The sequence below is a fragment of the Puma concolor genome, chromosome C2 (assembly GCF_028749965.1).
Source record: "Puma concolor isolate L17-30 chromosome C2, mPumCon1.1.hap2, whole genome shotgun sequence".
Classification (NCBI taxonomy): Eukaryota; Metazoa; Chordata; class Mammalia; order Carnivora; family Felidae; genus Puma; species Puma concolor.
The window spans coordinates 49,368,145-49,381,366 of NC_141675.1; the positions used below are offsets into that span (position 1 = coordinate 49,368,145).

Genomic DNA, 13,222 nt, shown 5'->3' on the forward strand with positions numbered 1-13,222 from the left:
ATATGGTGTCTGATTCTCATCACTAACCATCAGCATTTTGAATGTTGATCTGATATGTGCTAGATGTTTTTTATGCTCAGAATGGAATTTTTAATAAATTTCTTTCGGGTGCAAATGGACGTATATAGTGAGATGGCATAGGCATGAAGACAACGATGAGTTACAAGTAAAGAGTAAGTTGGGTTAGACTGAAGATGATCATTTTTACTTTGTGATTTAAAACTCCTAGCCTTCTGGAACTTGTCTAGATAGGAATATTTTTAAGTAGTTTTCTTTTTCATTTTTTATTGTTATATATTCTCCTTATATTACTTATGTAGGGGACAAAAATCAAAACTTTGTTAACCATAAGATATGTGATGATGGAAAATACATCACGTTGTCTTAGGATTGCATTTTAATTTTGTAATTGTTATATTGAAGTTTAGTCCATTTTACTGAGAATATTGTTGTCTAAGGGAGCAAGCTCATAAAGTTCTATGTACGTACGGCAGTTTCTCTGATGTTTGCAATCTAAACAAAAAGTTGGTAAACTTTGTAAGAACCGTGTGCTAGCACTTTTTCCATTTTTAAAGGATTTTTAAAAAAAGAATAATGTGCAACCAAGATCTCTTAAATGGCCCACAAAGCTGAAAATACTTATTATCAGCCCCTGCACAAAAGAATGTTTGCAGACCCTTGTTCTGCAAGTAGCATTGCGTTTAGATAATGGTTGAAATATATCTCCAAATTTGTCCTAGAGTCACAGCATCTCAACATGAGGAAATATCTTCAGAGTAATTGACTCATTCATTAGTCAGATGCATCCTCCTCACAAATGGACAGATGCTGTTCAAGTTACTCGTTGTGTTTCTTACACAACTGAAAACAAGATGAAAGGTACAATACCTATACTGTGAAGTATCGTCAGTAAAATCTTTCAGTTCACCTATAAATAGACCTTGCATATTATAAAAGAGGAAGGATAATGAAAATAACATATTACATCACGTAATACTTCATTCCTTCTAAGGCGCTCAGACTGGACTTTCCACAGTGAGTGGTCCTTAAACAGAATAAGGAGACTCTGAATACACATCTCTTTCCCTTCAGTTATTCATCCCATGCCCGCAGCAAACTTCAACTACTGACCTTAGAACACCTTTCCAAGGAGACTGGATGCAAACTTTTCATCCCTTACCACATATGTCTGATGGTTGGTCACTATAAATCATCACAGTTGTCAGTTAACACACGGGAGCTCTTTGTCACATTGGTACCTGAAAGATTATGTGTGGCAGAAGGGGAGGGGAAGTTGAAGGGGGGTCGCTCAGGTGGTTGGGATGAGGAAAAAGTCAGAGGAGAAAGATATCTCTGTAAGGTAAGAAGGGAAGGGAGAAAAGGATATGGCAACTTTTCAGGGAAATGAATTAAAGTCTCCTTTTTTGGTATGAGCCAGCAATTTCACCAGCAACTTCAGAGTTATGTTTTAAGAATAGGATAGGCACCTACAAATGACTGCATGACTTTAAGTTTCTCAAAGGCAGGAGATGGATCAGAAAAGGTTTCAAGACTTAAGGATGAGGTCAGCAATGAGAGAAAGGAGGAATGGAAATTATAGAAACATCTGAAGGGATGTATGCTTGTATATTATTTATACCCCAATGATTAGCTTTAATATAAGAATAAGCTACAAGTCTCAAGAAAAATGCAACTAATATCCAGTGTAGCTCTTTAAGGAGATAGAAATCCAAGGTGTTCATCAGTATCACAGAAACATTAGTAAAGTCAGAATAGAAAATCAAAAGTACCCAATGGTGTCAACTGCCTGTATAAGGGAAAGATTATCAGCCTTTGTGAGTGAGGCAGTTTAGAAAGGCTGACTCTTCACCAGAGGATACTCAGTGATTATGAGTAGATCAGATATTTAATAACGAATGCATGCAACACCTAGTGATTTGGTTAATTAAATGTTTTAATTTAGAGCATTTGGCATAATTTAGAACTGGACTGAGTTATATCTAGCTTTAGAAATGACACATTTCAGGGGCCTGTCATAAATTGAATGATTGTAGAGATAGAAAGTACTCTCAGTGACAACCTAGTCCTGCCTCCCCAGGTCAGAGTTGAACTCAAGGGGCTGAGACAGAATCCTCGCATTGCCACCCAGTCCTGCTGACTCAACATTGTTTCTATTATACCCTGTGGCCATATGTCACTGAGCTGTACAGAGCCTCCCTATACACACACATACCCCAGTGCCCTTAAGGCTATCTCCTAGCATTCCTGAGCATTCTTTATGCGGTATGGAAATTCTGTCGTCACTTCTGAATGAAGGTATCAGAACTTACTGACTGCTGTCTAAAATAAGACTATCCTTTGCCCACAAGTGAGGTTAGAAATATATTTAATTTTGTATCTACTACATAACAAATGGTATGCTAGCTGCTATACAATGCTCTACATAGAGAAAATAAGCTCTCTTAAAATCAAACTAGGTCTTGCTATAGTATAAATGAAACCAATTAGAAATGACAATGACAAATATTACAGTGCTCCATTGTTTTTCAGTATCAAAGTTGTCTTGCAGAGTTTTCTCAGCCCCTTTCAAACATAGATTATGAAAATCTAAAGAGAAAGCCAACAAAAGAATAAAACATTTGTCCATGTACTAATACCAAATATAAACAAAAATACGAAAATATTTCTGAGATTAAATGTGCTAGGTACCAATGTATTGTCATCACAGTCTGTACCATGGTAGCACAGGACTAAGTTCCGTTCATCCCTTAGTGATCCAGAAATTTGACCAACTATACAGAATTGCCTTCCAATCAAGTTTCTGAGGTGAGCATGAAAAGGCATGGCTACCAAAGATTGGTATTTATGGGAAAGAAGGTGTTGCTTTTTCAAGAAGAGGGCTAGGGGTGCCAGGGTGGCTCAGTTGGTTAAGCTTCTGACTTTGGCTCAGGTCACAATCTCACAGATCATGGGTTCAAGCCCTGTGTCAGGGTCTGTGCTGGCAGCTCAGAGCCTGGAGCCTGCTTTAGATTCTGTGTCTCCCTCTCTCTCTGCCCCTCCCCTGCTCATGCTCTGTCTCTCTCTCTCTCTGTCTCGCAATGGTAAGTAAACATTAATTTTTTTTAATAAAGAAGAGGGCTAAAAAGTTGGAAAATTCTTGCTGAACAAAATGAACTCAAGTTCATGACACTAAGTAATCCATCATCGCTACGTTTTTAAAAGTGATATGGACAATAAAATGAATACAAGTTCGTAAAACATACATTGATCATAAGAGAGACACAGTGCTAATCCAGTGAAAAATGAGTTCTTATAATAACTCTGAAATAGTCCCAAGTACTGCAAAAAAAGAAAAAACACATACTCTTGGATAGGACGAATCTGACATTTAAAAACATGATGTTAAGATTACTAAGTAATGACAGCAAAGGACCAATGATTGATACCCAAATACAGATATCCTAGTCAAGTTTTACAGAAAAAAATAATAGAAATGATCCACACTTTTTAAAATGTGCAATATATAGCACTCAAGTTTCAGCCTTTCAGATGCCATAGAGTAATTACTTTGTCTTTTTTATAGCTTTCCAAATAGGTAAGTATATGAACTTCACCCCACCTTCTATAGAAGCCAGGTCTGGGTTTCGCTGTTACCACACACATTCTGCCACAAATCAGAAATTTGCATTATTGACAAAGCTGCTCAAACAAAGCATACCAAGTTAAAACACACTACATTGCAGCAAAGCAAGTTGGACAAATTATTACAATTATTTTTCAAAATAGGCTACCAAGCATAAAGTAAACATACAATTGCTTGAACTGAACTGAAAGATAAATTAGTCACTCTTGCAAGTCTGATTGTAATAAACTTACTTCCTCAGATCTTTATGGCCCATTAGTTTTTACATTTATAATTCCTGGGTTTAAGCTGAGTTATCACAGAGATTCCAGAAATCTCTGGTTTGTCTTTGTCCTTTAAGATTTGGGGTGGTTCTTCAAGAATCATGAGTTTTAAAATACATTCTTCAAGTTGCTGTGGAAGATCCATATTGGGTCATTAAAAGGGAAAGAAATTAAACCATTTGTCTGAAAGAGTGAACAAAATTTTCTCTTTCAGAAAAGTTAGCCCTATAATAAAAAAATCAAGAAATCTTTTATAACCCCCAAGTTCTGAATATGTAGAGAAGACTACACAATTTTGTGTAAAGTGGGACTAACAATACAAGTCATGGTGAGATTAGAATTAAAAATTTTATTTGTGCCATTCAGAAGCCTCTGACAAGTTGAAGAGTTTAGAAAATAATACTGGCCAAGCATCTGATTCATGTATGTTTCTAAAACGTACCAACAGCAATAGTGTGACATGTGATCAGAACTGGAAACAGTCTTCAAGGCAGGATGGACACAGCTAGTTCTGTTATTTACTGTTGGCAGAGAACCAACCTAATGATGTCTGTTAAAAAGTATGTATAAACTGAGGGAAAAAGCTTATTTATAGGTCAGATGAAGAAAATAGAAAAACAAAGCCCAATATTGTGTCTTAAAATAAGTATTGATTGAAAGTCATCCTTATGTCTTGGGTAAGAAGAAATGCATATATATGTGGTTGTTAGTAATGGATTGAGAACAAAAAGTGTTGCAGATATTCCTATGATGAGCAAGGAGAATGGAAAATACAGAAAAAGTTGTAGCAGAGACTACTGTGTTCACAAAACCATTTTTTCTTCTTCTTGGGCACTTAGCCATCCTATATTTTTCCAGCTTCTCTTATAGTTGCATGAAGTCATGTGAATTGTAATCAGTGAGATGTGGGCAGAATGATATATGCCACTTCTAGGCATGGCTACTACCAAAAGCAGTCTCCTAACAATTCTCTCTGCTGTCTCTTTTCCTGGCCTACTAATAAGATATAGAAGATACAGTGGAGCATTCTCAGGCCCTAAAGCAGGCACTGCATCCTTCATGGAGAAAAGTTTGGCTATGAACAATATATCAACTGAATTAAACACTGTGATAAGTAATGCAGTTGATTTATATTCTGCTATGAGCTCCTTATTTTATTGCTGACAGATAACAATTTGTACATTGCTACACTTTGAGTAGTAGTGCCCTAGGAAGGCAAAAGGAGACTGGATCCCTAAATCATCGGAGCAGATCACCAGACCAGTTATAGCCACCTTAGACTATTGCAGGAATAAGAAATGAAGTTTATTATTTCAGTTAAGCCAATACAGATTTTTTAATATTTAATTTTTTTTACATTTATTTATTTATTTTTGAGAGACAGGGTGAGACAGAGTGTGAACGGAGGAGGGGCAGAGTGAAAAGGAGACACAGAATCTGAAGCAGTCTCCAGGCTCTGAGCAAGAGTTCAGCACAGAGCCCGATGCGGGACTCGAATCCACAAACCATGAGATCATGACCTTAACCGACTGAGCCCCATGCCAATACAGATTTTTTAAAGCATTTACACAATCTTCGTTAATGTAGATTGCTAGAAAGAAAAAAGACTCTAACCTACAAACAGAATAGACAATGTTTTCAGATGATCTTAAAATGTTGACAAACTTTTACGAATTCCACAAAACAAAAATTGTGAGTAGATTGTATATTCTAACCATAAACAATAAATTGTACTTAAGAATAGGATGTTTTTAATTCTTTTTAACTTTTAAAAATATTTTTATTTATTTTTGAGAGAGAGCGCACGCACATATGTGCACTCATGTGCATGAGCGGGGAAGGGGCAGAGAGAGAGGGAGACAGAGGATCCCTAGATGCAGGGCTCGAACTCAGGAACTGTGAGATCAAAACCTGAGCTGAAGTTGGAGGCTAAACTGACTGAGCTACCCAGGTTCCCAAGAAGATGTTTTTAATAAGCAAATTTAATGAAAGGTAAACATAATATTTTTTAATTTTTTGAAATGTTTATTTGTTTTTAAGAAAGAGATAGAGCGTGAGCAGGGGAGGGGCAGAGAGAGGGAGACACAGAATCTGAAGCAGGCTCCCATATCTGAGCTGTCAGCACAGAACCCCACTCAGGGCTCTAACTGTGAGATCATGACCTGAGCCAAAGTCGGACGCGTAACTAACTGAGCCACCCAGTCGCCCCTAAAAAGATTATTTTTAATAACTCTTTGGCCAAAGAGGATATTTAAAATATCTGTGCGACTGCTAGGTATCTACCCAAAGGATACAGGAGTGCTGATGCATAGGGGCACATGTACCCCAATGTGTGTAGCAGCACTTTAAACAATAACCAAATTATGGAAAGAGCCTAAATGTCCATCAACTGACGAATGGGTAAAGAAGATGTGGTTTATATATACAATGGAATACTACTTGGCAATGAGAAAGAATGAAATATGGCCATTTGCTGCAATGTGGATGGAACTGGAGGGTATTATGTTAAGTGAAATAAGCCAGGCAGAGAAAGACAGATACCATATGTTTTCACTCATATGTGGATCTTAAGAAACTTAACAGAAGACCATGGGGGAGGGGAAGGTCTCCCCCTCCCATGGGGGAGGGGAAAAAAAGTTACAGAGAGGGAGGGAGGCAAACCATGAAAGACTCTTAAGGACTGAGAACAAACTAAGGGTAGATGAGGGGTGGGGGAGAGGGGAAAGTGGGTGATGGACAGGGAGGAGGGCACTTGTTGGGCTGAGCACTGGGTATTGTATGGAAACCAATCTGACAATAAATTATATTAAAGAAATAAAATAAATAAAACAAAATATCTGTGCCAACAATAAGATCAATATGTATCAAAATCGGGAGACTGAGGACAAAGCTGTTCTGAAGTGCATTTATAGACTTTAATAAAATATGCGTAAGAACTGAAGAAGTTGAAAGAACAAGCATACAAACATAAGGAAAGCAAGAAGAATAAAATACATAAATAGAAGGAGAAAATACTATAATACATTTTTAAAGGAAAAGCTGTAAACTTAAATGATAAACCTAGGAATTGGAGTTTTATGGTGAAACAATAGTAAAGGCAACAGAATAGATCCCTATGCAAGTCTAATCAAGAAGACAAAACCCTACCGATACATAAAATACAAAAGGAAATATTAAGAAATTATTTAATTTGAGGGAAAATATAAATTATCAGCATGAATTGAAAAAGAATTGTATCTGACTAGAAAAATAGTCAAGGATATATAAAAGTTGTTAATCTATAACCTCTATAAATATATATACAGGGAGACATCACATATTGTTTAGGTTTTTAAATTTACTAATTCAGAAATATTGGTATACATTTATTATTGAAATATATAAAAATATAGCACATATTTCTTCTAAATTATCAGAGTGAAGAAATCAAATAAAAAACAATTACATATCAAAGGAAATAGCAGTGAAAAATTTTAGAAGCCAAGCCATTAAGCATAAAGTAAATGACAAAAGACCCAAACATCTGCCATAACAATAGCAAACATGCAAATAATATATGTTCGTATCAGTCAGGGTCCAAAAAACAGATGGGATCGTATGATGTCTATAAGAGACACAGTTTTGACTTGGGATCTTTAAGGTATTTAAAGATCTACCCAACAAATGCAAGCACAAAGAAAGTAGGGATCAGAATATTAGAATGAGTCAAATTTGAATATAAGGTTTTAAGCAGAAATGGCACATATAGGTAACTTTTTACTAAGAAAACATTCAATAAAACATACTAATAAAGTATAAAACAAAAGCTGTTGAAAATACAAGGAGAAATAAACATCAGTATGGTAATATTGGTAAGTGAATTTTACATAATACTTAGCCCAGCAAATCAAGTATAAAGTTACAAAATTGAATTGGAGAAGCACACCAAACTTGATTAAATAAACTATTAATGTAAGAGATTTTCTCTTTGTTTTAAATAATCCAGGTATCATTTACAAAAATTGACCATAGTAGCCCACAAAGGAGCAGTCGGTAGCTTTCTAAATATAGAAATTACACATGCTTTGCTCTGAGTACTATTCTGTTTAGAACAAAAATGCATTAACACTGGCTTAATACTGAACCTCTCTGATAACAACATATAGAAATGCTGAATTAAAACAAAGCAAAATTTGAAATATATGGTAGAGTCTAAAGGAAAGAAAAGAGTAACCACAAGTGACAGAAGTCAAGTAAACTGAAAATTAGTTAATATAAGCTCAGGGGTTGTCACCAGAGTAGACTTGGGAAAAATGTGGACATGGATATAAGACCTAATGCTAAAACCTGAAGTAATAAGTAATAAGCCCAGTAGGAACAAGAGCTATGGCTTTGTGTTCCCAAATAGTAGAATGATAGTGATGAGATTTTTTTCTAAAGACTTTTCACCAAGGGTGATGTTTTTAAACCTCCAACCACTGGAACATGGACGCTATAGGATTCTAGGTAGAATAAAAAGTAAAATTTACTGTACCACCAGTGGGTATGGAATTGAAATTTATATCAGCTGAACGTTGAGGAATCCTCAAACTGAGAAATCAATATATAGACTCTTCGTAGCTTATTTCCCAGTGAAGTAAATGCAAACTATTCTCTGCAGAGAAATTTACAGTTCAAATTTTATGGATTTGCTAGAGGAAAAACTCTCTACTGAAGATAAGCGTGTCATCAAAAATGCACAAAGTTCCTCATGAGCAAGAGTCAGCAGAAACAACAACAACAAATAGGAGGGTTAGCATTCCTTGAGCTTGATATCATCAAACAATATTCTGAGAGCCTCAAAAGGAAGAATGTTTAAAATAACTGAAGATAAATAAAGTAATACAAGCCACAATAATACATAAATAGTGTAAATAAATAAAGTATAAATTTTTTAAATAGTCGACAGATTCTGAGAAAATATAAAGAGAAATTCCAGAAATCCAACAAGTAGTTGCAGAAATAAAAACCTTAGCACACTATGTAGATTGGTTTAAAAGATTAAATATAGCTGAAGAGATAATCAATGTATTAGAAGAAATATCTGAGGAAATTGCTCAGAATACAACATAAGAAGTTGAAGAGATGAAAAATATGAAAAAGAGATTCAAAACATAAAGAAAGGATGAAAAGACCTACCATATCAAAATAGAAATTTCAGAAGGAGAGAATGACAGAATGGGCAAAGATCATAATTTTCAAAATAATGACAGAATTTTCCACTATTAATAAAAGGTATGAATCCTAAAAATAAAGGAGCTAAAAATTCCTGGGTATAATAATTAAAAAGAAATTTAACTTTGACCATATTTTAATGAAATTACATATATCAAGAAGATAAAGAGTAAAAGAAAAACATAAATGCTACCAGAAAGAAAGGTCACATAACCAACAAAGAAAAAAAATTTGATTGGCAGCAGCCTCTCAATAACCAAAATAAAACCCAAAAAATTATAGAATGATATCCCAACAGTGCTGAAGGTAAAAATCTTATCAACCAAGATTTCTATACATGGATAAAATACAATGCAAGAATAAGGATGAAATTAGGGCATTTTCAGTCAAAGATTAAGATAATTTGCCACTCACAGATCCTCACTGTATTATTATAGAATGTACTTCAGGAAGAAATTTTTAATAGCACTGATAGCTTTCTGAATGCAAATTAAGCACAAAAAATATAAATAGCAAATCCCATTAAAATTAAAATAGTAATAAGATGCCATTCACAAGAACAATAAAATATATAATCAAAGGATAGATTTAGTGTAAGGTATTCAATAACTTAATGGAGAAACATAATTTATACTTGAGAATTTCTTATACAAATGAAATAACCTATCAGCCAAGATGTATAATGGTAAACTACTTTAGTAATACTGCTGTAATGCTTGACTGTCTCTATGGAAAAATAAAATTAATTACCTGGTGCATACTGTATGCGAAATTCAAATCAAGATGGATTAATAACCCAAACATAAAATAAAATCTTTCAAAATTTTAGGGAAATATAAGATAATATTTTCATGAAGGTGGGGTATGGAAGGGTTTCATAATATGTGTTTCAAAATACACAGAAAAGAAATCATAAAGAAAAAGACTAATAAACTAAAATTTAAAGCTTCTCTTTGGAAAGAATAGCATAAAAATAAAAATGCAGGTACGAGCAATGCATGCAACTCGTGATGCATTAATATCCAGAATATATTAAAAACTGTAACAAATCTATAAGAAGCTCTCAGGAGCAAAAGCAGTAGTAGAATGGTCAAATAATGTAAACAAAAATTTTATAAGAAAGGAAATTCAATAGCCAGTAAATATGAGGACCAATCTTACTAATAAACAGATTAATTCCAATTATTTTTTTCAATATATGAAATTTATTGTCAAATTGGTTTCCATATAATACCCAGTGCTCATCCCAAAAGGTGCCCTCCTCAATACCCATCACCCACTCTCCCCTCCCTCTCACCCCCCATCAACCCTCAGTTTGTTCTCAGTTTTTAAGAGTCTCTTATGCTTTGGCTCTCTCCCACTCTAACCTCTTTTTTTTTTCCTTCCCCTCCCCCATGGGTTTCTGTTAAGTTTCTCAGGATCCATATAAGAGTGAAACCATATGGTATCTGTCTTTCTCTGTATGGCTTATTTCACTTAGCATCACACTCTCCAGTTCCATCCACGTTGCTACAAAGGGCCATATTTCATTCTTTCTCATTGCCATGTAGTACTCCATTGTGTATATAAACCACAATTTCTTTATCCATTCATCAGTTGATGGACATTTAGGAATTCCAATTATTTTTAAAGGTTTATTTATTTATTTTGAGAAAGAGAGAGAACATGAGCAGGGGAAGTGTAGAGAGAGGGGGAGAGAGAGAATCCCAAGCAGGCTCCATACTGTCAGCACAGAGTCTGTGTAGGGCTTGACCTCACAACAATGAGATCATGACCTAAACTGAAACCAAGAGTCAGAGGTTTAACTGAATGAGCCTCCCAGGTGCCCCCAGATTAATTAAAGTTATAATTTGATGAGATATGAAGTTATAACTATCTCATTAGTAAACATTTACAAGTCTAACAAAATGTCGATGAACAAGTAGAAATATCTTGACTCATACTTTGCTAGTTGGATATAAATTATTATACAGAGCAGTTTGGCAATTTATAGTAAAATTATCATAAGTATATTTTTAATCTAATAATTTTACTTTTAGGTAGATAGCATTAAAAATGTTCCCCCTTGTGGGGCACCTGGGTGGCTTAGTCAGTTGAACACCTGACTTCAGCTCAGGTCATAATCTCGCAGTTCATGAGCTCAAGCCCTGCATCAGGCTCCTTGCTTCAGCCTGTCAGTGCAGAGCCTGTCCCCTGCTTGCCCTCTCCCCCGCCCCAAAAGTTTCCCCTTGTGCGCTTAGAGACACGTACAAAAATGCACATGAAAGCATTATTTATAGAAGAAAAAAAATTGAAAGCAACCTAATCTTACATTTGTAGAAAATGAAAAAAAAATAAACTAATTTATTTACATAATTGAACACAATATAGAGGTGAAAATAAGATCTACATGGGAATGTGAATAAAATTTTAAAACATTAATATAGAGAAAAACATTATAAAAAGCTAGGCACATGATGCCATTTATGTAAATGTTTTATACAATAAAATAATGCTATAATTAACTGAAGATTTTTACCCATATCATAAAATTATTGAAAATAATTTAGGAGGAAATGGTACATATCAGCTTCAGGATTTTTATATACTCTGAGTGAAAACAAAAACAGGAAAAGATAGATATTAAGTCACATGTTACTTTCTAAAAAAAACACAAATACTGCAGAAAAATGTTAGCTGTTGTGAGTACATAATTACATGCCATATTATTTTTTTCTGAATGTTTAATATAGTGTGTATATGACATCAAAAGCCCAAGAAACAAAAGAAAAAATAAATTCATCAAAATTAAAACTGTTTGTGCTTCAAAGGATACCATCAAGTAAATGAAAAGAGAACCCACACAATGGGAGAAAATATTTGCAAGTCATATATATAATAAAGGTCTGGTATCCAGAATATATAAAGAACTCTTACAACTCAACAATAAAAAGACAAATAACCCAATTTAAAGATGAGCAAAGGATCTGAGTAGGTGTTTCTTCAAAGAAGATATACAGCAACAAATAATCATGTGAAAAGATGCTCAACATCAATATTTACCAGGGAAATGCAAATCAAAACCACAAGATACCTTTTCACACCCCCTAGGGTGGTCATAATAAAAAAAGAAAGAAAACGAGGTTTGGTGAGGATGTGGAGAAATTGGAGCTCTCATACATTGCTGGTAGGAGTGTAAAATGATGCATTGCTGTGAAAAACAATTTGGCAGGTCCTCAAAAAGTTAAATATAGAGTTACCATATGACCCAGCAATTCCACTCCTAGTTATATACAAAAGAAAATTGAAAACATAAGTTCACAGAAAAAACTTGTTCATGCATTTTCATAGCAGTACTGTTCATAATATCCCCAAAGTAGAAATAACCCAAGTGTCCATTAACAGATAAATTCATAAACAAAATATGGTATATCCATACAATGAAATATTATTCAGAAATAAAAAAGATACAAAGTACTCATACATATGGTATGGATAAACCTTGAAAACATTATACTAAATTAAAGAAGCCAAACACTAAATTCCCTCTGTCAGTGGTTCCCAAGACCATCCTCAGACTTGATGGCTCACTAGAAAAACTCAAAAGAACCAGATGTTGTTATATTATTCATGGTTTTGATTTACTACAGAAAAGGATGCCAATGAAAAGCAAAAGGAAAAAGTGCATATGAGCAAGTTGAGGAGAAACCATGTGTAAGTTTCCAAGTGAACGCCTCTGGTGAAGTCACATAGGATGCACTTAATTCTCACAGCAACAGATGTGTGTGACAACAGATGCAAAGTGTTGTCCATTAGGGAGGCTGACATGAACCTTGATATCCAGGATTTTTACTCAGGGTCAGTCACATAGGCTACTCAGATTCAGCTACTCATGTACTCACATTCAGCTACTCAGACTCCAGATCTGCAGAGCAAAAAAATAGGTTTCACACTAATCATATAGTTAACATAAAGTATACAGGCAAATGATACAGCATGGTCCAAGTCTGCTGGTATACAAAGAGTTACCAGGTTGAACACTGCAAGGGCTCAGAACTCAGGTCCCAGAGCTGGCCAAGGGGCAATTCTGAAAATAGACCTTTCTTGGTCATGTGCACAGTTTGAGTAACCTAAGCCTGATGTG

General features: G+C 34.8%; 1 long non-coding RNA gene across 4 annotated transcripts in view; it reads left to right on the top strand.

Moving 5' to 3' along the window:
• LOC147577242 (uncharacterized) overlaps window positions 1-13,222 on the top strand; it is a 387,792-nt gene that overhangs the window by 359,377 nt on the left and 15,193 nt on the right. The window lies entirely within an intron of this gene.